The sequence below is a fragment of the Cygnus atratus genome, chromosome 1 (assembly GCF_013377495.2).
Source record: "Cygnus atratus isolate AKBS03 ecotype Queensland, Australia chromosome 1, CAtr_DNAZoo_HiC_assembly, whole genome shotgun sequence".
Taxonomy (NCBI): Eukaryota; Metazoa; Chordata; class Aves; order Anseriformes; family Anatidae; genus Cygnus; species Cygnus atratus.
In genome coordinates this window covers 27,065,903-27,087,315 of record NC_066362.1, presented here as the reverse complement: position 1 = coordinate 27,087,315, position 21,413 = coordinate 27,065,903, and the positions used below count along the sequence as shown (strand labels likewise).

Here is a 21,413-nt window from a genome sequence, read left to right as displayed (position 1 = left end):
GTAATCCCATCGTGCCCAAAAACATGTTTTCCTCACAAGTCTTTGGAGAACAGTAGTCAGGACTGGTGTGAACATGGCTAGTACAACCCAGTTTGTGAGAAAGAGGATTTTCATGGTGTTTATCTGGAGAGGGGAAAGCCCATGTTTTAAGGAATTAAGACAGAAAATGTTACCCCTACTAATGGATAACTTCCCCAAACTACCTGCTTTCCTATAGTGTCTGATTCCTGACTTTTGTAAGAACTCCCAATGGGAAGATTCATGGCACATGGATATTTCTTTTGATTTTATCCCGTTAGCAGTAATTGTAGACTTTGCCATTCTGAAGATCTGCCTCAAACACTCTATGCTAAAATAAAACCATGGTGCCGTTTCCTTTAGCCAAAGATTCCTTGATGAATTGAGAAGAATATAGTATATCCTGACTAGAATAGGTTCAATGATGATAGGACCTCTCAGGCTTCAGATCCATGTAACCCAGCTCTTCCTTAAGATGGCTGTTACACAAGCTGTGCTTCCCTGCTTCTTTACAGAGACACTGCTCCATGTCCGTCTGAAACTCTGCTACAGTTGACTCAAAAATTTAACTGTCTTTCACCAATAGAAATGTCAATCCACATATATCAGTGGCGTCCCACTTCCACACAGGCCCTTGGCATTGCTTCACTTCGCTACAGTCCTGCATTATACCTTAACACGTTCCCTCCCATCCTTTTTTTTTTGAAGCCTTGCTCGGGACAATGTGGTTCTCATTGTTCTTTAGCTACTGGTATCACACTCAGGCTGCTCACCCAAATATTCTTCCATAAGCAGTGATTTGGAATCTTACATGCCTGTATCTTTAATTTTATTTCTTTTTTTTTTTTTTTAACGTGATTACACACCTGTGTGGATTTGTTTGAAAGTGAACTGAGTATTTAAGTGAAGTGACATAGAGTGGAAAAATAGTTGTTGTGTGTATTAAATATTCTTTGTTCTGTCTGTAATCATAGCGGCAAGTCAGTAATTGTTCTGATATAGTATTGATGACTGAGTAACTATTAAATAATCTATTGGGCTGTATAAAGGCCTTTGTTAGCATTGACCAAGCAACCCTAATAAGAGACCCCACTGAAGCCACATTTAAAGCAAATGTAATTTTCTATGGGTGTTTTATAAACAGCCTCATTTTTGAGTTTAATGTCAAACCACCTCCCTTGGAGTGACCTTCTGGGCGAACCCAAACACTCCATATTGTGAACTCCTGATCCAGGGAGCTTCTTGACCCAAAGCTGTCACCAGTGGTGACAGGCCCAGCAGGGTCAAGCTGCAACTGCAAGCATGTGGACACAACACCAAAGCAAGCCAGGAACAGAGGAGCAGATACTGAACTTAGTAATACCACATTTATCTAGGTTGACAGAGGTTATTTTGCGTTATTACAAAATGATCTGTCTCTTCCCTCATCGTACAGCAGCTCTTCAGGCAGTCTTGTTGTGGTAACAGCTGCCAGGTAGTTCCTGAAACATGCAGGCTCCTTCACTTGACTGACCTGACAGCATACAACTCTCATTTGAGTTCCTGCAAATTAATATGCCTCTTCCTGGAAATTTCAGATTATTCATTACAAGGCCTCAGAATTCAAGCCAGTGATAGATAATGTGGTGAGGGTAGTCAAAGTAACCGTTTCGCTCCCTGATATGACAATACAGCTCCAAAACCAAGTTATTTTGTAAGGTCATATATAAAAGTCATCCCTACATTGCGTGTAATCAGAGATAAATGTAATAACACTGGTAATATTAATCATATAAATCAACTCAAATGCCAGCTTTAACTCTGACAAATAAGGAATATTTGAGCTACCTATACACACTGCTTTTAACATCTTCCACCCAAAGATCTCAACTAGCTGGCAAGCATTATTTGGTAGGTATCATCCTTGCTTTATTGCAGACATGGAGTCTGACATGAATGTAAATTAATTTATTTGCCAAATAACAAAATTATGGAAAAATGAAAAAGAAACTACCACATCTAAAATTAAGTGAAATTAATTGTAATGCATTTTTTAAAGGCAAGTACAAAGGCATAGTTGGCTCTTCTAAAAAAAAAATAGTTTTCTTTTGTCTGGAAACATGTACTTTAGGGTTAAAACAGAGAGAACTCTTGCTAAATCATGTGAGTTCAGATTTTCATTTTGCTGTAACAGAGTAGGCAACATTCCTGCTGTGTACTCTTACTACTATTTTACTTTTTCTCCACTAGATGTCCTCAGCATGTCACACTATGCTTTGCTTTCACAGTATCTTTAATCTGAAAGGGTATATACTTTGTTTGAAGTGTGTGTTATTAAGATATCATGATTAATGACTTTCACTCCAGAGTTCATTTTATTTGGAAGATTAGCAAGACACGGGTCCTCAAGAAGAGCATAATAATTTAATTTTCTTCTTAAGATACAGCAGCTTTCCAATTTAGGGAGCAATTAAGAATCATGTATGCTTTCTCTCTGAAAATATTTAAGCAATCAAAGCCTTAAAACAAACAAAAAATCCTCGCAGTAAAAATCCTTATATATCAAAAGGGAAGCCTTAGCAGTTTTTTTTTTTTCCTCTGTTATTCTATACTTTCAAAGGATGTGTAACAGTTCCACAGACCCATTCACAGTTGACTGGGCTAACAGCAGGAGTCTTGCTTAATTTGAGCTTTAATGGACCTTTAGAAGTAAGATGAGAGTAAAATCTGGAATGATCACAAATATCATTTTAAGCCTTACCCACCTCCCCAGAAGGGCCTCTGTGACAAAGCATGGGAGGCTGGAAACAAAGCTCTTATATTAGACTCTTAAAGCAGGTAAGCTGAGCTAGAACTAATTTTGCAATACTTTGGCTTTTCTGAAAATGCAGTAAGCTCTGTGGAGCTTTAGGTTTTCGCACATACTCAGCTGTAAGTGCTGCCACAGTAGAACAGTACTGCAGAGGTCTGTGTGTCTGTTGCTTTCAGGGATGCAATAAGGATTTCTAAAAGGCGCCAGCGGGTCTCCAACTGGAAACACTAGAGCAGCATGTTTCTGACTTGCAGGGCATCAGGTAAAAAGTTAGTGCTGTGTAGGTGAGCAGTTGCTGCCCCAGAGAAAAAAAAAAAAAGGAAAAGAAAGAAAGAAAGAAAAGAAAGTACTCCGAGTGACCTTTTACTCGATAGCTAGCACACATCCCTGGAACAATAGTAAACACTGATTGGGGGTCCACAACCTCCAGTGACTTCACGGCACATCAGCAGAGCCACCAGGACTTACTGTGACAATAAAAAGCCTAATTCAGCCAATAATAGCAAAGAATAGATGTAAGAAACATTGAAACAAAGCCTAGTGCTCCTGTTGTCAGACATTTGCTACTTAGATAGTTAGGTATTTCAGCTTCCAGAACTCATAAAAGACATTACTTGCACGTGTGTGTGTGTAAAAGGCCCTAAAGAATTTTACAGTGGAAAAACAGTCTTAAAAGTGAGCTGGCTAACAAGGCTGCTGAGAGGCTATTTCAGCTTTATTATGAGAGGAATCTTAGAGGTTTTGTGCAGGGTTTGTTTTTTAAAAGACAATGAAGTGTCTAATTTTCAGCTTGTTCCTCTCAAAATATTTTCCTCTAGCCTGATCTTCAGTGCTGTCTGAAAGAAAATGGTGGGAAAAAAAACAATATCACAGGATTCAGGAAAGCAGAAATTGGGCGATCAAAAGTAGAGCTGCAGAGAAGAGAGTTAAATACTTTCAAAACTTTCTGTTGTTTGCTTTCTCTTTAACATTTGAGCAACAAAGGGATTCCCCTGTGCCAGGGAAAATCTTCACCGACCCCATTGCAGCAGCATTCCTGTATCCATATGCATCAGCAGGAGGTGCGCATCTGACCCATGAGAAGTTCTCAATTGCTGTCATTTGTGGAAGATTTTGCCTGGGGTGGGTTACTACTCCCTCAGGAACCAACCTGAATTTTCTTAGTCTTAAAACATTTCCACAGCTTTCCGCTTATACAGCCCTGTCACTTTGCCAGTGGGTTGCACATAGGCTACCAGTCAGAGCCGAGGCCTCCTTTTGGGATGTTTTCAGTGGTTTGGAGGCCACTGTGTGGGTTTGACCACAGAACGGCATCCCTGGTGCTGATGCAGGGCCACCATTCTGTGGCCAGGTTGTGCCAGACTTAAGGAGGCTCCAGCTGAGCCACCCTATTGCCTCCTGCCTCAATGGCAATGGCGATACAAGGACCAAACTCCCAAGTTCCCCAAGCCCTTCCTCCGGGTTATAACCCAGGGCAGTCTTTGTTTCCTGTCCCTAGCTGTGGGACGAGCTTCCTGAGGGGTGTTGGGTGGCCCAGAAAGAAGTGTCCATGCTGGGGACCAGGCCGGGTCACTTAGGGACTGTGGTCTCCTGTGTGCCCCTGTCTGGGGGTGGGCCAGCCTCCAGCACCCTTGCTGGACTGGGAATGGTGGCCAAGGGAGACTGCTGAGGATCTCAGAGCGGCAGGACCAGGCAAGGATGGTGACAGCAGAGTTGTTTCTGGCTCTGCTCACTCTGTCAAAAAGAGGGCAGTCTTTTCACCAACAAAAAAAAAAAAAAAAAAACAGCAGCATGCAGCCTCAGTCATCTCTTGCTTAATTAGATAATTCAAATATTAGTATCACAACTATCTTGAAAATAAGTAGCCATCCTGGTTGAGTAAAGATCAGATGAGATCCCTGGTTCCTGTTTAATCCTTTTACAACTCAGCCAGCTGGAGCCATATGCATCCTACATACAACCAGCTGGATGCATCACCTTGTGAGAAGTGGTTCAAGAACAGGTAAAGCTGAACTACTTCAGTACTCCTTCACTTAGGCCTCAAGCACATTAAGCCAAACAAACTGCAATAAATGTGCAGGGAACTAAGCCAGAAGCCACACAGTCTGACAGCACAGTTTTACTGCTGGCTTCCTGAGTCACCTACAAGTCCCTAAGGAGCTGTCTGTCTGTGCATCCCCATCTGCAAAGCAGAGATAATACTCCACCAAACTCTGTGGAAGGGGGTCAGCTTCTAGTAACTAATCTTTTTTTTTAATACATTCTGCATGTTTATTGTATATATTACTTAATAACTGACACACTTTCACAGAGTAAGGTAATTTATCAAACTGTTAAGAGTTCCCTGAGCACCGTGCAGAGGTTCGTTTTACCTCCTGAGCACCCTAAAACTCATAAAAGTGATCCTAATACCTTCAAAACTGAGAGATGTGGAGGTCTGTGATTGATTGAGCAAAATTTTTCAAAATTAGGATAGAGTATCTGAATTGATTCAAAGCAAAATTTCTCTGACTTTTTTTGTGGCATAAATAATGTTCAGAGTGCTCAAAATGTAACTTGCTCATAGGGAGTGTTTGACAATGTAAAAGGAGAACATTTCCTCCCCGAAGTTCACGTGGTGGGCTGAGTAAAGCTCTCTGGGGCTTCCCCTTCTGCAGACTTCAAGCAGGGGAAATATCACCAAATATATCAGATCATCTGTTTTCTTCTACTCTTTCCTGTCTGCAGACTGTCTAAGGTCCTCTGAGGTTCCTCTGGAGTGGAACTCCCCTTAGATACCCCACAGAGTTCTTCTGGTCAACAAGGTAAAAACCTCAGCTTTTCTCCTTGTCATATGTTGCACTCATAAATATTTTCCTCTTCATTCCTGACTTCTCTGCTTTGAACTGTCTCTGTTAGACAAACGTGTGCTTTCTCCATGCCTCAGGTGTCCTGGTGCCATAAAGCAGGAAAAGTTCATGGACTACATAAGCTCACAAATTATGCTCTTCCACAGAGTTGAGCTCTGCCTTATTTATCCTTCTCATCTTTTTCCAGACTACATTCATCTTGCTGAAAGTTCATGTGTGGTCTAAGCTCGCCATCTAGGCTCCTTAATGGAGACACCGAAAATGATTAATTTCATCTCTGTTTTACAACTTCAGAGGATAAAATTATTCACCTTTGGAGGAGTTCTTCTACGTCTTCCCTTCTCTCTCTCTCTCTGGGGGAAGTCTAAACAACAGCTTTAGACTGAACATTATCATTTCTTTAATGGAAATTAAATGAGCTGAATTTCAATCCCACTTATCAAAAGCTTCCCCCCAAATAACTGTTCTATTCCTCCACCCTCTAGTATTTTTGGAAATTGCAGAGGCTCCATGAGGAGCCTCAAAAAGAAGGAGTCACGTCATGGTATATAAAGCTTGCCAAGCAGTTGATCCACTGAGCCAAAAAAAAAGGACTGGAAACATTGTACAGCCCTCTTTCCTGGAAAAGGTTAGGGTTGCATGCTTCTGCAAAATATGGGATGCTTGGAAAAAAGGAATATATTACTCCCAAGAACCTCCACTATTTCACCATTTCATGGCTCAAAAATTAAGAATTAGAAACCAAGAAAATGCTAAGTAGCACTCTGAAAAAGAACATCCAAATTATCATAATTAAAGACTCCATGTACAGGCCAAATGTCTAACACTGTAAAGAGTTTACAGTAAAGCACACACAGACATACATACATAGTTTCAGGATCCTCTGTGAGGAGCTATCAGCATGAATGCTACTAGTATTAGTAGATAATAAAAATAATAGTATTTAGTATAGATATTATAGTAGATAATAGATAACCCAACCCCTTGCTGTAGGAGACTCACAGAGTATCTTACTAGATCCAGACCTCAGGAAAGAGATGCCTGTGGTCTTTCTTTACAATTTGTCTAACCAGAAGGCTATTTATTTTCTACAGAGGCTGTTGTAAATATCTCCCATCCTTAGTGATCTTTAATTTACCATCCTTAATCAGCATAAATATTTGGCATAAAAATATGAATATGAAAAAGCAGAGTATATTTTGTTGTATGTTCTATTTTTTTTTGTAATAGAAATCCATGTTGTGTTCTGTATAAACACTTATATAGAAGGTGTTTTGAAAATCTCAACTATACTCATAACTTATATATATATTATAGCCAACTACACAAGTAATTAGTATTTTCTAAAATCGCTACTGTTGTTGTAGTTAGAAATAGCATCGTTTTCTGAAATTATAAAGTATTAAAGTGCATTATGACAAAAAGTTCATATGGGATGGGGTGATATTCCCTCTGAACTCAAGTTTTATCATATCTTTTCATTTTTTGTAACTCATGTTCTTGAAAGATGAAATTCGAATAACTTGTTGCACCTAGTATTTTAGTAAAGTGTTTGGGAAAAAAAGTTAATACAACCTGACAGAGGACTCTGTCACACACCACTCTTTCTTATGTCAAATGTAATACTTCTTCCAGAACAGACAGTGTTCCTATCATAGTAATAACAAGCCCAGATTCAGGAATATTATGGTATTATTTGCATTCCTACTGTTAAGTACACGTTTAAGTGTTTGGAAAGCTGAAGCATTCTGAATTTTAATTTCTGGATAGAATATATTATTAAAATTGTTTTAAGATTTTAAAAAATAAAATAAAAATGAAGGCTTGCCTTTTAAGTTCAGTTTTAACAAATCTGTTGATTAACTTGCTAGGCATTCTTCCTTAATGTGATTCTCTTTTTTAACATAAAAGCTGCCCAGCCATTCAGACGTTCAACTATACCTGTGGCAGGTCTCAGAACCCATATCAAATCATTGCATCCTAGGAGCACACCTTTAAATGAGGCTGATTTTATGCATTTCTTGTATTGGTAGAGATTAAAAAATTCCCAAGAATTAATAGCAGTGAAGAGGAATTGACAGAAATTCTGTTGGAGTCCCTAAAAGCAGTCCTCAAAGAAAAAAAAAATATTTTTGAAAGGCATAGCACTGAGCAGGGAAAATCAAATCTTTTGGGATGATAATGGCACATTTTAAGAAATCTAGCATAAAAAAAATCCCATAGGAACAGTGCTAAAACCTGTAAAGTGCAACAGAATTGAATAGAATAATAATAATAACTGAAAACTAACCTGAAAGATGTGTAAACTCAGACTGGGGAAGAATGGTGCTCACTTTTTATCTGGGGGAACAGCAGTCCTCCAGCACAAGCCCACACATTTTCTATTGGTTGTTGACCAAACTAACAAAGGAGTGAGAACTCCGATCTTGCCTAATTATTAAAGAATATGAACACTGAATAACAGCAACCGCATGTCTCAGTGCCAAAATACAGATATGCCTGACTACTATCTCATAAGATCAGCACCTCTCAGAGAATTGCTGGGAGAGGGGAACAGTAAAATGTTAATCATTTAGCTTTTTAGCACTCACAGAATTCTGCTCACTAACGCAAAATCTACTGATGTCTGAAGAGTATAAAGTGGTCAGCATTACAATCATAAATTAAAATGTAAAAAAGCAATATTCACGTACTTTTACAGCAAAATGTATGTATGAAAATCCATTACTGCCACTTAAGTATTTCAGGTAATAACTGTTCAAAAAACATCTATATCAAGGGGACTCTTTCTGTCTGAGGTTCAGCTCAAGGTTAAGAGATGCCAGTTTGGGTGCCTGCCTGTAGAAGTCCATGCTGTGTTAGGTATCTTAAGCTTCCATTACAGTCACTGGTTATCAAGTCAGTAATCAAAGAACAATTCAGTTCCCCTTGGAGGAGCTGGTTGGTTGAATTACTCTCCATGCACTGTACTGCCCAGATCTTCACCGAGTTTAAGGGAGTTTAGACACTTAGCACACAGGACACCTCCCTGTAGGTGTCCAAATCTCCATTCAAATCCCATTTGTTTAGACGGCTTTAAAGCATGATATTATGGCACTTCCTGAGAAAGGCAGAGTTTCATTCTGCTCAGACTTATTTCCTCTAAGATTCAGCTTGGTCCCCATCTTGGAAGAACTACTTACATTCTGTATGCCAAGGGGGTATGCACCTGCAGTTCTTCTATCCTTCATGTATGTGACAGGATATACTATTTAATTGAGAGATCATAGGTTGTTATTTTTTATCTCAGGACCCTGTTTTATTTAGTGCAGAAGTCTAATGGTAAATGTGATAAGAGAAGAATTTTGGGTTCAGGACAAGAGGACACTGTACATCTGCTTGAGATCTCTTTCCATAGTTCTAATATGATCTACAGAATATTGCTCTGCAGTATTTATCATGTTCTTTGCTGTTGTATACCTCAGTGATCACTTATCTCTACCTCTCCATTTATCATTATTTGCTGCAAGCAATTTTTTTTTCTCTTTGATACTAATTCGAAGCATCTTGAGACAGACCTTATGTGTTCAAGCTGGATACCTCAGTCCAGTCACAACACTATCAAAAACAGGTAGGAAGGAACTTATTTGTGAAGCATTCTCAGACTGCATCTAATATGCTTAGGAATCACTGACTTCAATAAAAAATGGCAGTAGTCAGATTGAAAGTAATTTGAAGAAGGATCTAGAAGTGATTTCTTATATTAAGAAATGGTTACAGTGCTCCAAGAACCGTGAAACCTGGGGACCTCCTCAATCTGGTAAGGCTGAAACCTACAATCCACAACTTCCCAGGAGATTGCCCAAACCACAAGCTTTTCATTCCATCTCTTGAAACCAGGCCACAATTCAGCCAGGAGTCCCTGGGACAGAGATCAAGTTTGACCCTGTTGACCACTGTTGACCACCATGACCGCCATGAGTTAAAAGTCAGGGGCTTGGGACCCTGCTCAGGGTCTGTTTACACATCATGGATTAAAACATCAGTGGACAAAACGTACAACTGACTTTGGTAGCAGGGACTAGATGCCACTGTTGCAACCAGTTAAAAACATCTCTCTGAAGCCTGGTCCTAGCCACAGCCTTCCATCTTTTAAACGCATTTGGCTCCTACACTGAAGAACTTCTCTACCCTCCACTGTGTTAGAATGATTTCACAGAGTTTTTCTAATCCCTTTTTCAAGTAAATGAACACAAAGACCTATAAATAGGTTTTAAATTACTGTCTCTATCACACGCAGTTGTGGAGGACATGAAATCTCTTGGGAGTTTGATCTGTGTTAATTAAATCCAAAAAAAATAAAAATCTCCATAAGGTCTAAAGCATGCTTAATGAATTAACATGGAGGCCCCGTTGAGCAAAAGGCTTTTAAACTCCTGTGAAACAAATCAACTCACATTTTATTATTATCCACTTAACAAATTTAATCTGTCACTTTATATCATGTGAAACCGCAGTTTTTCATAAATGCTAATTAAAACCATTAAAAATGGAAATCTTCTTCTAAGGGGTTTATGCAAAGTGTGAATATTGATGCAAAGAGATAGGCTTATTTGTCCTTATGAATGAAAGATAGTACTTCTGTTACAACAAGCTGTGCTTGTGAAAAAGAATCTTCTGGGAGTAAGCACAGCTGCCTAAATAAATTTGAGACATGGACGGCTTCAACAAACACCACGTAAGGAAACTGCCAGTGCCATGGGGTACCACTGGTTTTAGGGAATGTCATCACACCTGAATCACAAAAAGCTGAAGAAAGGAAAACAAACTGAACTGAAAAATAAGTGCCTCCTGATTTAAATCCACAGAACCCATATGGATTGAAGCCAGTTTAGTGATCATCTTGACCCATAAGTTATTAATGTACGGGAATAGTGATGCTCATAGCAAAGCAGAGTCGGGTATGATGCACAGAGCATCAGAGTGAATAAACCTCCTAGCAAGCAGCAGGAAGGGATTGAATTCACATGTAGTACATCCCTTCTGTGCCAACTGTTCTTACTCTGCCAAATTTTTTCCAAGCATGCATATGATTACTGCTACATTTTCTGCTAGTAGATCCTAAACAGGATGACAGATCAGTAGCAATAAACACGAAAAATTCACAGCTTAAAATTCTACTTGAAGTCCATGTAAGCAGCCTTTAAATCTTGCTTTCTTTACACTTTCTTCTGACCTTTGCTTTGTCTTGCATGTACAGAGTCATTTTTATTTTTTTCCTAGAGCTCTTCAGACCAATGCGTTTTCCAACACTTTAGCACACATCAGAAACAACACTGAAGCCTCCTAGAAATGCATTGAAAAATACAACTGCAAGGGTCATCAGGAAATCACCTCATCCATTCCCCATATCCACTACACCCATCATTCCTGATGGGTGTTCATATAGCAAGATTCCTTCACAGACAACCTGATGTTTATCAGTGGTAGTGCGTATAAGCCCTAGCATAAACTCAAATGTTACTGTTACCTGATTATTATTATTTGTCACATCAGAAATCACTTCTGTTGACCACATTTATATTTACTGTATATTTATATTTGTTTTCTATTTAGAAGGATATATATATAGATAAGTATCATACTGTATATGTATTTTATAAAATATATTTATGAACTTTATAACATGAACACTCTCCTGGCTATTTAATTTTCTTAGACAAATATGTCTCACCATTAGAAATGGTAAGTGGTTTTTATATGCTATATATTGTGTTTTTAATACAATGAATTCTTTTTTTACTTTCAGCTATCCTAATTATCAGGGTCCACAGACTGCCAAACAATGCTATTCATGTATAAACTATACTTGCTGTCTAACAAGAATTTAATATAGCACATGTCACAACATGAAATTAATAAGCTAAGTTTACCAAAAAGGGATGGCACCTCTTACTGGTAAATGTGATGGCATTTTATTCAATTGAGGAAATTCAAGACAGATCTGAGTCACTCACATTCACATGATGTTCAAGTGCCCACACACACAAAAAAATAATATACACAACTTTTTACTCCTGAGACTTTATACCTCAAATGTCTTAGACCAGTGATTTCACTTTGGTTTCACTTTTTGTCAATATAACACTCTGAAAATGAAATCTTGCAAACATGGGATCATATCCTCAGACCTGTTTCAGGAGACATTAAGTTATCTCAGCCATTCCAGCAGGGGATTTTTCTTCCATTGGGGGATTCCTCACATACTTTTGAGCTAGGATATAGTCTTTATCCTTTTTCCTAAAGCTTAACTCAGTGGGAGTGAGAAAAGCAAAAATCAAAAGACGATGATAAAGGTAAGTATCTACAAATACACAAATAGCTTCCAATGAAAAGGCCAGCATCAAGACACTGAGAAACTGACAAAAAGCCACCTTTGTCATCTCTCTCTAATTCTGTGCCAAAAACAGGTGACAAAATTGAAGAGACAGAAAAGAATCATAGCAGTAAAACAGATGTATTTAGGAGGGGAGAAAAATGAGTCATTTCTGAAAAGTCAGTAGCTGAGTTCTCTCTTACTTTCAGTAGGACTGTTCAGAGGAAAAAAAAAACTGTAAATCAGCATATGTAAGGGTAGCAGCAGAAATAAATATGGTAAGAAGGAAGAAAAAAAGTTCAGATACTCAAGCTGGAGACAATAATAGGGCATTTCCAAGCTTAAAAAAAAAAAAAAAAACAGTGGTAGTATTTAGGCAAGAAGAAGATACTGATTTCTAAAATGGCAGAATGATGTGAAAGTGATAGACTGAAAAAAACCCACAAGTTAGCACAAACATAGCCATTGTCCTTAAGCTCTAGTGCTAAAACAAAACTGTCATGGATGCTTTCTCAATTGCTATCAAGAGCAAAGACAGTGATGTTTGACCAGTAAATAGTTCTTCTATTTGAGTTAGAGCATCCACAGCACTGAAGAAGCACCACCGATTTCTGCGTTTTGTTGAATCACGGAATCATAGCATCATTTAGAAGAGCCCAGGTTAAAAGAGATCTCGAAAGATCAACAGGTCCTTTCCATGGGAAAAGGGAGCCTAGATGAGATTATCTATCTAGCACCCCGTTTGATTGCATCTTGAAAACCTCCAGTGATGAGGAGGCACATGCACAACACTCAGGACCTAGTGAATAGTCTCTGAGAATTTTGAGAATGATCCCAAAACACATAAAAGTATACATTAATAATAATAAAATTGTATTCTGTCAGAAAAAAGAATGACATGCAAAAGACAGGTTAAATGCTTTCCATAAGCAAATTATTTATACCTATATCTATGCAAACTGAGTATAAAATGAAACCAAAATAAAATAACGTTACAGTCTGCTTCACGTTAGATAAACCTGTCTTGTGTAAATGGACAAAGTTTATCGCATTACTAGTTTATCATGTAAGTCAGGCAGCAGCTTTGCATTCAATAAACACTTTTTGCTCTATATATTGCTACTCGTTATGTCTTTCACCTTTCTATCCTGTCCTTTTATTACCTTATCACCCAACAGCCTTAGTCATTAAGAATCTGACATCTTATCCTTTTACATATGATCAGATAAGCAGAGAAAACAGAGAAACTTTATGTGTTAGACAATGGTAGTTAGATGAAAAAGGGTCACAAAGATCCTGACACTATTGTGAGTCATTTGGACATGACACAGGGATAATCTTATGGAAAAAGATACTGACAAAATTTGTGGCCAAGATGTCAGAAATTAGTCTAGCGTAAAGGAAAGAAAAAAAAATCATTTTGGAATTTAAATACATTAAATTATGTATTCTTAAAGAATACATAATTCTTATTCTTAAAGATATGGCAATTTTAATGGCTTCTTAAAGATATGGCAAATTTTATTTTTAAATTAGATTTTTAGCATCCCGTCCTACCATAATGCCTTCTCCTACCAAGAGGAGAGCTTCCTCAGATAAATGCGCAGCCCTCCTTCCTTCTTAGACCAGGAAGAGAAATCTCCTGATCATTGAGGGTAAGTAGAGAGGACAAAATGAGGATTCGTGATACTTCCCACCCAAGGCTACTTCAAAAGTCAGAGGGAGCTAGGCATCCTGCATTGTATTCATATGTGGATATGTATGTGTATACTGTGCACATATACTAATACATTGCCTGCACAATTCCAGGCATATAATCTATGCTGCAAATGGGGTGGCACTGGACTCAGCACACACACAATGTGCACACATGCAGAAGAAATGCACACAGCACCTTCTCAGCGCTCATCGCACCTCTGAAGCCACAGCATGCACATTTAGAGCTGTCTCCTCCACGGAAAGGCCAAAAAGCCCTGGGTTGCAACACAGACTTGTCCTTTATAGAGGCAAAGTCCTCACTCCTACGTTCCAGACTCCTTTCCAGAGAAAGAGCTGGCAGAGAAGCATAATTGCACTTTAAGATCAACTGAAAAAGGGCATGCGTGATCGCCTTCATTTAAGCATCACATGTTGTGCAATATGTTGAAAGAATATACATCCCCCTTTTTTATATCTAAAAATACATAGTGACATTTGAAAGGAGGAAGCGTGTTCCAAATATAGATGTGGGAGATTTCAGCATTGTCATCCTGTGCTGCTAAAAGCTTTGATAAAATAACTGAACACCCATTGTTCCATATACACAGAGCCATTACCAGCAACTGAACACTTACAGGACACTGCATATTTTCCATCCATTCGGGGCATGATTTTGATTACTTTACTCATGCTTAATAGTGCTTTACTTCTGGAGTAACTCCTCTTATGTCAGTGGTAGCAACCATGCAATATGAATAAACATATTCTAATACTGGACTTTTTTTAATTGTTTCATTGGTCTTTTATAATGTAAGCAAATATAAACTTATCCTTCCATTTTTGTGGGTTTATTTTGGAAGAAATTTTCTTTCAAGGTAAATGGACCAAAACAAGCATTGATATATTTTTAGCAAAGTAAAATTATAAAATGGTTCCTTTAAATGTTAGTTATGTCATGAAAAGATAATGATCTACAGATGAATTTAAAAGCTAAGACTTTTCTATTAATTATGATTATTAATTGAACAAGATGTCTCAAGTGCTTTGGAAAATATTAGGAAAGTGACTGCTATTAGGAAAGAAAAAATATCTTAGAGTTATGAGAGTAATTTTAGCATTCTGTAATAAATTGCAGACCACACCTATTTTTACACGACATTCAGTTCTACAGACACTTTAGGGGAAGTAGCACATGCATAGGCTCCTTGCCTCCATCAAATTTGCAGCATCTGAATGCCAGTAAAACATCCAGTCTTTATTTTCTTTTTTTTTATGGTTTTAAATATAGATTGACCAAAGAAGGGATGGAAAACTCAGGACATGGTTACCTCTTCAGTGTCAGATATTTTAAAGAACATACTGTCAAGCCTCTGACAGCCTGTCAGAGAGGAGACTGCTTTCATACTGCCTTGCACCCGGGACAGCTATTCCAATTAGAAACTGAAGTTCTGGATTTGTCACTGTGCCATCCTAAAACTTCTGACCAAAGTCAGCAGCAATGACATAACTTTATGTTCAATGCCATTATACCTACATCTTGCAACTGAGACATGAAAAGTCAGTGTGCAAGAGTCTATTTAAGGTTATACCACATTCTACATCTCTGAAAATTCCACACCAGATTTGCTGCTCTGTATTTCATTAAAAATAATTAAATAAATAAATAAATAAATGCAATCCAGAGCATTAAGCTGTTTTCACTGCCACACATTGAGTTTTACATGGCTGGAAATCTTTCTACCAGAAAAGCTCAGTTGGAGAAGCGTGGCCCTATGGAGGGCACCACAGCCTGAGCAGGACCAAGTCGTCAGCTGCAATCCAGCTGCAGGACAGACTGGACAGCAGGGCAGGGAAAACCACAGCTCCCTCCTTGTCACCCTCCCCTTTGCCCTCTCCCAGTACCTCCACTGCTGCACAGCTGGAGCAGAGATGAAAAGCTGACTCACACCAGGGCATCAGCCAGCACCAACAACGAATGGTTGCTGCACTTACACATACTGCTCTAACAGTGATTTTAGCAGCATACATCAAAGAATATGATTCAGAAAAAAAAAAAAAAAAAAAAAACTCTGTCTAAGCATCTCAGCCCTGACCTTGTGAAATACTGCGATAGCCACTCAGTAAAGGCAGTGCACCCAGTATATCACATGCAAAATTTTACACTATAATAATGAATTTCACAGCATCTTCATAAAACAAATAAACGCTCTGGTTATTCGTGTTACTCTCCCCTTAACACACTACTTTTCTCATCCCAATAACCTTTAAATTATGATACAAAGTATTTCATGGCAATTAAATGTATTTTCCTCTTTGTCCAAAACAATGATCCCCAACCTGTTCAGAACATCCCTGGGCATCACTGTAACACAAACATATAATTAAAAATATCTTAGTTCTCACAGCTTGCTGCAGTGAAGTTAGGCTTCTACCTTTTTTTTTTTTTCTTTTTTTTAAATGAGTTAATACATTACTACCAGTAAAGCATATGATTTCTTGTTTCTATTTCCTGAAGAAATATTCTGAAAAATGTTACCTTCAGTAATGCTGCAGGCACATGGTTTGCTGTGTGTATTTTCTGTATTGGCTTTTCAGACACAGAGCATGTTCTCCTTCAGTTCTATATGAGTGACTGTGTCTCCCTTTAGACAAGGTCATGCTATATAAACCAAAGTCGCTTCCTCTTTTTTGCAGAAAGCTCATTCCCCATTTATTAAACAGAAATCTTCATCTGTGACTAATGTAGAAGCATAACTATTTTGACTACTGTCAGCCTCTCAGAGAAATTTCAGGATGTTTTTAAAAATAAAAACAATAGGTGTTTCTAAACTGCTATTCCTCTAACACAATTTTAGTAAAGAGGCCCTGAAAAATGGCAGTGTCCAATATTTCATATGGTAAAAACTAAAATACCTACTTAGTCTAATGAATAGCAATACTACTCAATACCAAAAGCTAAACAAAAAAGTAAAACTGATTACTATTTCCTTGAAATGCTGACTACATTTAGGAAAAAAATAATATGTATAAATATTTTAATATTATCTTAATTTATGTGCATGATTTATATCCTTATTCATTCCAAGTGTTCCAGTAAATCAGCACACAGTTTGTGTTAAATTTTACAGACCATAATATTTTATAGATTTTTTCTGTACAATTGTGAGTATACTTAATCAGGGTTGTGATGGTTGGATGCAGACAATAACATGTGGCTTTTCATTGTTAACACTTCAAATACAAAACATATTCCCTGGTCTGAAAATGGCTCTGAATCCAACTTTACTTTAATTTAATTTGCTGTTGCAATGTATTTTATTTTTTGTCTGAGTTAGGTGTTATTCTGACAGACTCAGCATTAAGGAAATGAACTCTGTATGTCAAATCTCATTTCTTCATTAATATTACACTTAATGTACATGAAAATGGCATCTCTGAGTGGAAAAAGTATTGTTCACTTCATAGAGATTTACAAAACATTTTTCTGAGTTTGAGGCAGTCTCTTCCAAAGTTATTGCGCATATGGTTCTGTCTTGGGCATGTTCTCTTTTTCCACGTGAAATGTTTTTCCAGACAAAAGTTTCGGGATTTTTTTTTGCATTTGTTTAGAATTTTAAGATGCACTTCAACTTATTTAAGACACGGTCAACTATGAATATTTCAGAAGTGCATACGAGCCTCGGATTTAGTTTGATCGGGGCTAATTTGTGCCTATGAGATATGTCTGGCACATTAGAAAATTTCTGGATACATTATGGAAGAACCTACTATTTGCAGGGAATTCAGGGAATGTAGGAATATGACTTTTGGGTCATAAAGAACACTACTGCATGCTCACAACAAGTGACATCTGTCCATGAAATCCTCTGCTCAACTGCTCCTACTCTTCCCTAAATAGGGATCAACAAGTTTTGACACGCCCTTACTAGCAACTTGTGAACCCAAAGGCCACGAGCACATAACTACAAAGATTAATGAGTCTTTCCTCATGTTTGGTTTCCGAATTCTTTACTATAACCAGTTTGTCTGCTAATTCTGAGTTTTGCCTGTAACATGCAACAAGCCAATGTGCACACTGATAGTTTGCAAAGTTTCCATACTGCTGTCAGGACAAAACTGCAGCCCTGCCACCGGCCGTTGAGGATGAGTCTGGGTACCCCCAAGTGTGTGTGAACCACCTGGGTTCCTCCCACCTCTGCTGAGGCCACATTCCATCTTAACGTTAGACATAACAAAATCTGATTGAAGGCGAGTTACCAACCCTCAGGATGTCATTTTAGTTGATTTCCACCCACGCTACCCTTCTCTGTACTCCCACGGTTTCATTATATTGCCTCACCTGAAATTCCCGGAGTAGATACCGGGCTCCCCACCCACGCACACAAATGCTGCACCTCAGTATGCCCTTCTGCTTGCAGTCTCTTCTGAAGGAACTCAAAGGAAAACATGCAGAAAAAGTCTCCCTTTTCCATAGTTGAACCTCTTACTCCAGAGTAAGTCCTCATACCACACAAAGTATTATGGGAAGCTGAAGAGTAGGATGTCACTTTTAATAGTGCTTTATCTCTTCTCTTTGTAATAAATGTAACTGTTCTTTGTGTCCAATCCTTCATTCAGCATCAAAAGCGAAATCTCCTAAACTTTTAGACATGAACACGACTCTTTAGCCCGTAATATTACACAGCATGATGTAACAGGGGTTTGTAGCGCAACCTTTAAGAGCCAAAGCCTCTGATCACTTTGTCTTACTCTAGAACAATTTGTCTCAACAATCAAACTGAAGTAGGAAAAAGGAAATATTACTGGCATTTTACTATCTACTTAGTTATAGGAAGTATTTGTATGCTTCCCTACTCTACTTACTGGCTACTTCCTCTTTGTTCAATATGACTAATTTACAAACTGATAACAACCTAGTTCTTGTTAGAAACTCCCAGGAGGTGCTGTTGCGGCAGATGTTGGAGTTTAACTGCTGAGTCATTGTGTCATCTGATCATACCAAAAATGAGTTCTAAATTTACAGATTTATGTCAAAATTAAATGAAAAATCGCAAGCTGGTAGTAAAGTTCTTTGCCTTGGATTCATGTTTGCAGATAGCAATTGTAAAACAGAATTAAGGAAAGTTACTGCAGACCTCCTCCAATGGAGTGTCTGAGCTTCCTACCTGTCACTCAGTGGGTATGCTTGTCACCATCACCCTTGAAGAATCCTTACACTAGACAATACCATTTCTTAAGAAGAAAAAACTTTATACATATAGCCTCAATTGACAAGTACTCAATGTAGAGAACCACCATAGGCAGTGCAATATTTTTTGACACTGATTTCATTAGAGCTCTAGAGAGAGAGAGATTAGTTTAATTTTAAAAGCTAAACCAAATGCATGACAATAACAGCAAATAGGAGGATGGAAATGAATTAAAATAAAATAAAATTAAATTAAATTAAATTAAATTAATAATTTTTATTATTATATAAAGCAAGGAGATGACCAAGGTATTGATGGCCTCGGCATCTCCCAAAATATCAGTAAGAATACTGAAACTCAATACAGTTACTGCAGGCTGGGTACTACCGCAGGCCGTGTCCTCAGGAAGGAGATGTGCAGAGAGGAACCTAACAGAGGCACCGACCCACCACATCCTATTGCTTCCCCAGCTAAAGAGAGGCAGTGATATAACCTGCAAGAGCTGGGCATTGCCAGTAGTACCTAGCAGTCCACACTGACTTTGTGCTTGCCTTATGTGGACTAGTCCCATTCTTTCCCTCAAAGATGAGAATGTAATTTCAGCAATGAAATTAGGTATAGGCCCAATATTAGTATTAGTGTATTAGTATAGGCCCAGTATAGGTACCTTCGTCTCATATGTGTTTCTTACCAAAAAGGATGGCTATGTACCGCTCCCCAGGATCTCCCTTGATTGCCTGCTATCTGAATACACAAATTATCCAAGCCTAGGAGAAGAAGGAACCAAACTATACGGGAAGAATTAGTCATTTTGTACTCAGGCAATTCTATTTTTGGTCATGTATTAACCAGGAAATGTTTTATGACAAAGGATAAATTATGTCACAAACAAAAAGTTATTTTTTCTTTGTGGTAAATAACTATAGCTCATGCTAGAATAGGAACCATAATTATTCCTTTAAAGAAGGAGACACTGTTGGAGTGAGAGCTACTCAGAAACATACATGTTGTCCAATTCTGGCTTGCAATTGTATTCTTCAGGCTTAACGTATGACAAAGATATTTTTTAATTCCCCCAAAATACTGATTCCTGCAATTCACACAATTGACGTATAAGTGCATATAAACCATCTACACACTGGACCTTCATTAAATTGAGTTTCCAAGTAAAGACATGCAAGAAAAGCATTGAAAGAGTGTGAGAAGAAATAATACATTTCTAACTCTAGAGTGAGTTCCACAATCCTTTCAACTCTCTGTGTGTATTTAATGCAGGCCTGACTCCAGGAGAATTTGGTAACTTTGCCTGTGACAACCACCACCACTGCTCCCTAACACCACTGTTCTCAAGGGGCACAAGCGGCCGTGACAAAAAAGACAGTAAAAATGCTGAGCTCCCTCCTCACTGCAAGCAAAATCCAGCTTGGAGTTCTGGGGTCAGCGGGGAGCAAATGCAGACTGTAATACATTAGGGACTGGAAGATGTTTTAGAACAAATCACTGCTGCAGTTCGCATTTGTCCAAGCAAGCACCATCAGCATCCATCTCTAACCCACATTCAGCCACTAGAGGGAACACGTACGTGCTGGAATTATTAACATAGGAAAATCAGACGTCTGCCTTTTCTTAATTGGTTATATTCCTTTTAGAATTCTTTTGTCAAACATAATAGAAACAACATAATGTTTCTGAGATGTGTGCTATTGTCACTGAAAGAGAGAAAGTAGAACATTAAGGTTTAAATGAAAGTTACAGATTGGAAATTAATGATCACCTGCAGTTCAACATTTGAAACCCGCTTTTCCCTATTTTCTTTCAGATTTGCAGAAAAATCTGTCAGTATCATAAAGCTTTTTGCAAGTAAATCTGAGAACTTTCCAATGAAAATAATCTAACAAAAATGCTGTCTCACTAAAGGATCCTTTTTTGCAGAAATGAAAAAGGCATTTAAATTCAGTAAGTTCCCAATTTCAACTTCCGTGGAATTTCTGGGCAGAGGAAAAGTGTGAAATGCAATAAAGGAGAAGCAGTTCTGCATTCCTTTCCAGCTTTCTTGTATTGCGGTTGAGAGACACGTCTAAGAAGCTCTTGGATAAAACAATCTATTCTTCAGAAGCTGTTTCAGTTTGCAGAAGCAATTATGCATGCTGATAGAAGCAGGGTTACTTTCCCTTTCCTTATGAGGTGAATATACTACCTAGAGAGATATTTACTATTATAAAATCTCTTTGAAAAACTTCTAAAGTTTCTGGTTTTATTCTACAACAGCACAAGACTTTTTAAGGTAAGAAACTTCTGTATAACATAAAATCTTTGCCCCATTCAGGTCCACTCTTTCTCAGAGCTGTCCCAAACAATACCATGTAATGTTTCTTGTTACTTAGAAAAATTCTATTAGGAAAAATACTTCAAAAACCCATAAGGTGGCAGCAAACTCCTTTTTAAGCAGGAGTTGAGAACTGGTAACTTACTGTCCTCTGTATTGTACAAAATTGTTGTTTTTCATGTGCTTC

At 38.1% G+C, this 21,413-nt stretch overlaps 1 protein-coding gene across 1 annotated transcript in view; it reads right to left on the bottom strand.

Moving 5' to 3' along the window:
* Nucleotides 1-21,413, bottom strand: part of TFEC (transcription factor EC) — a 162,400-nt gene that overhangs the window by 126,488 nt on the left and 14,499 nt on the right. The window lies entirely within an intron of this gene.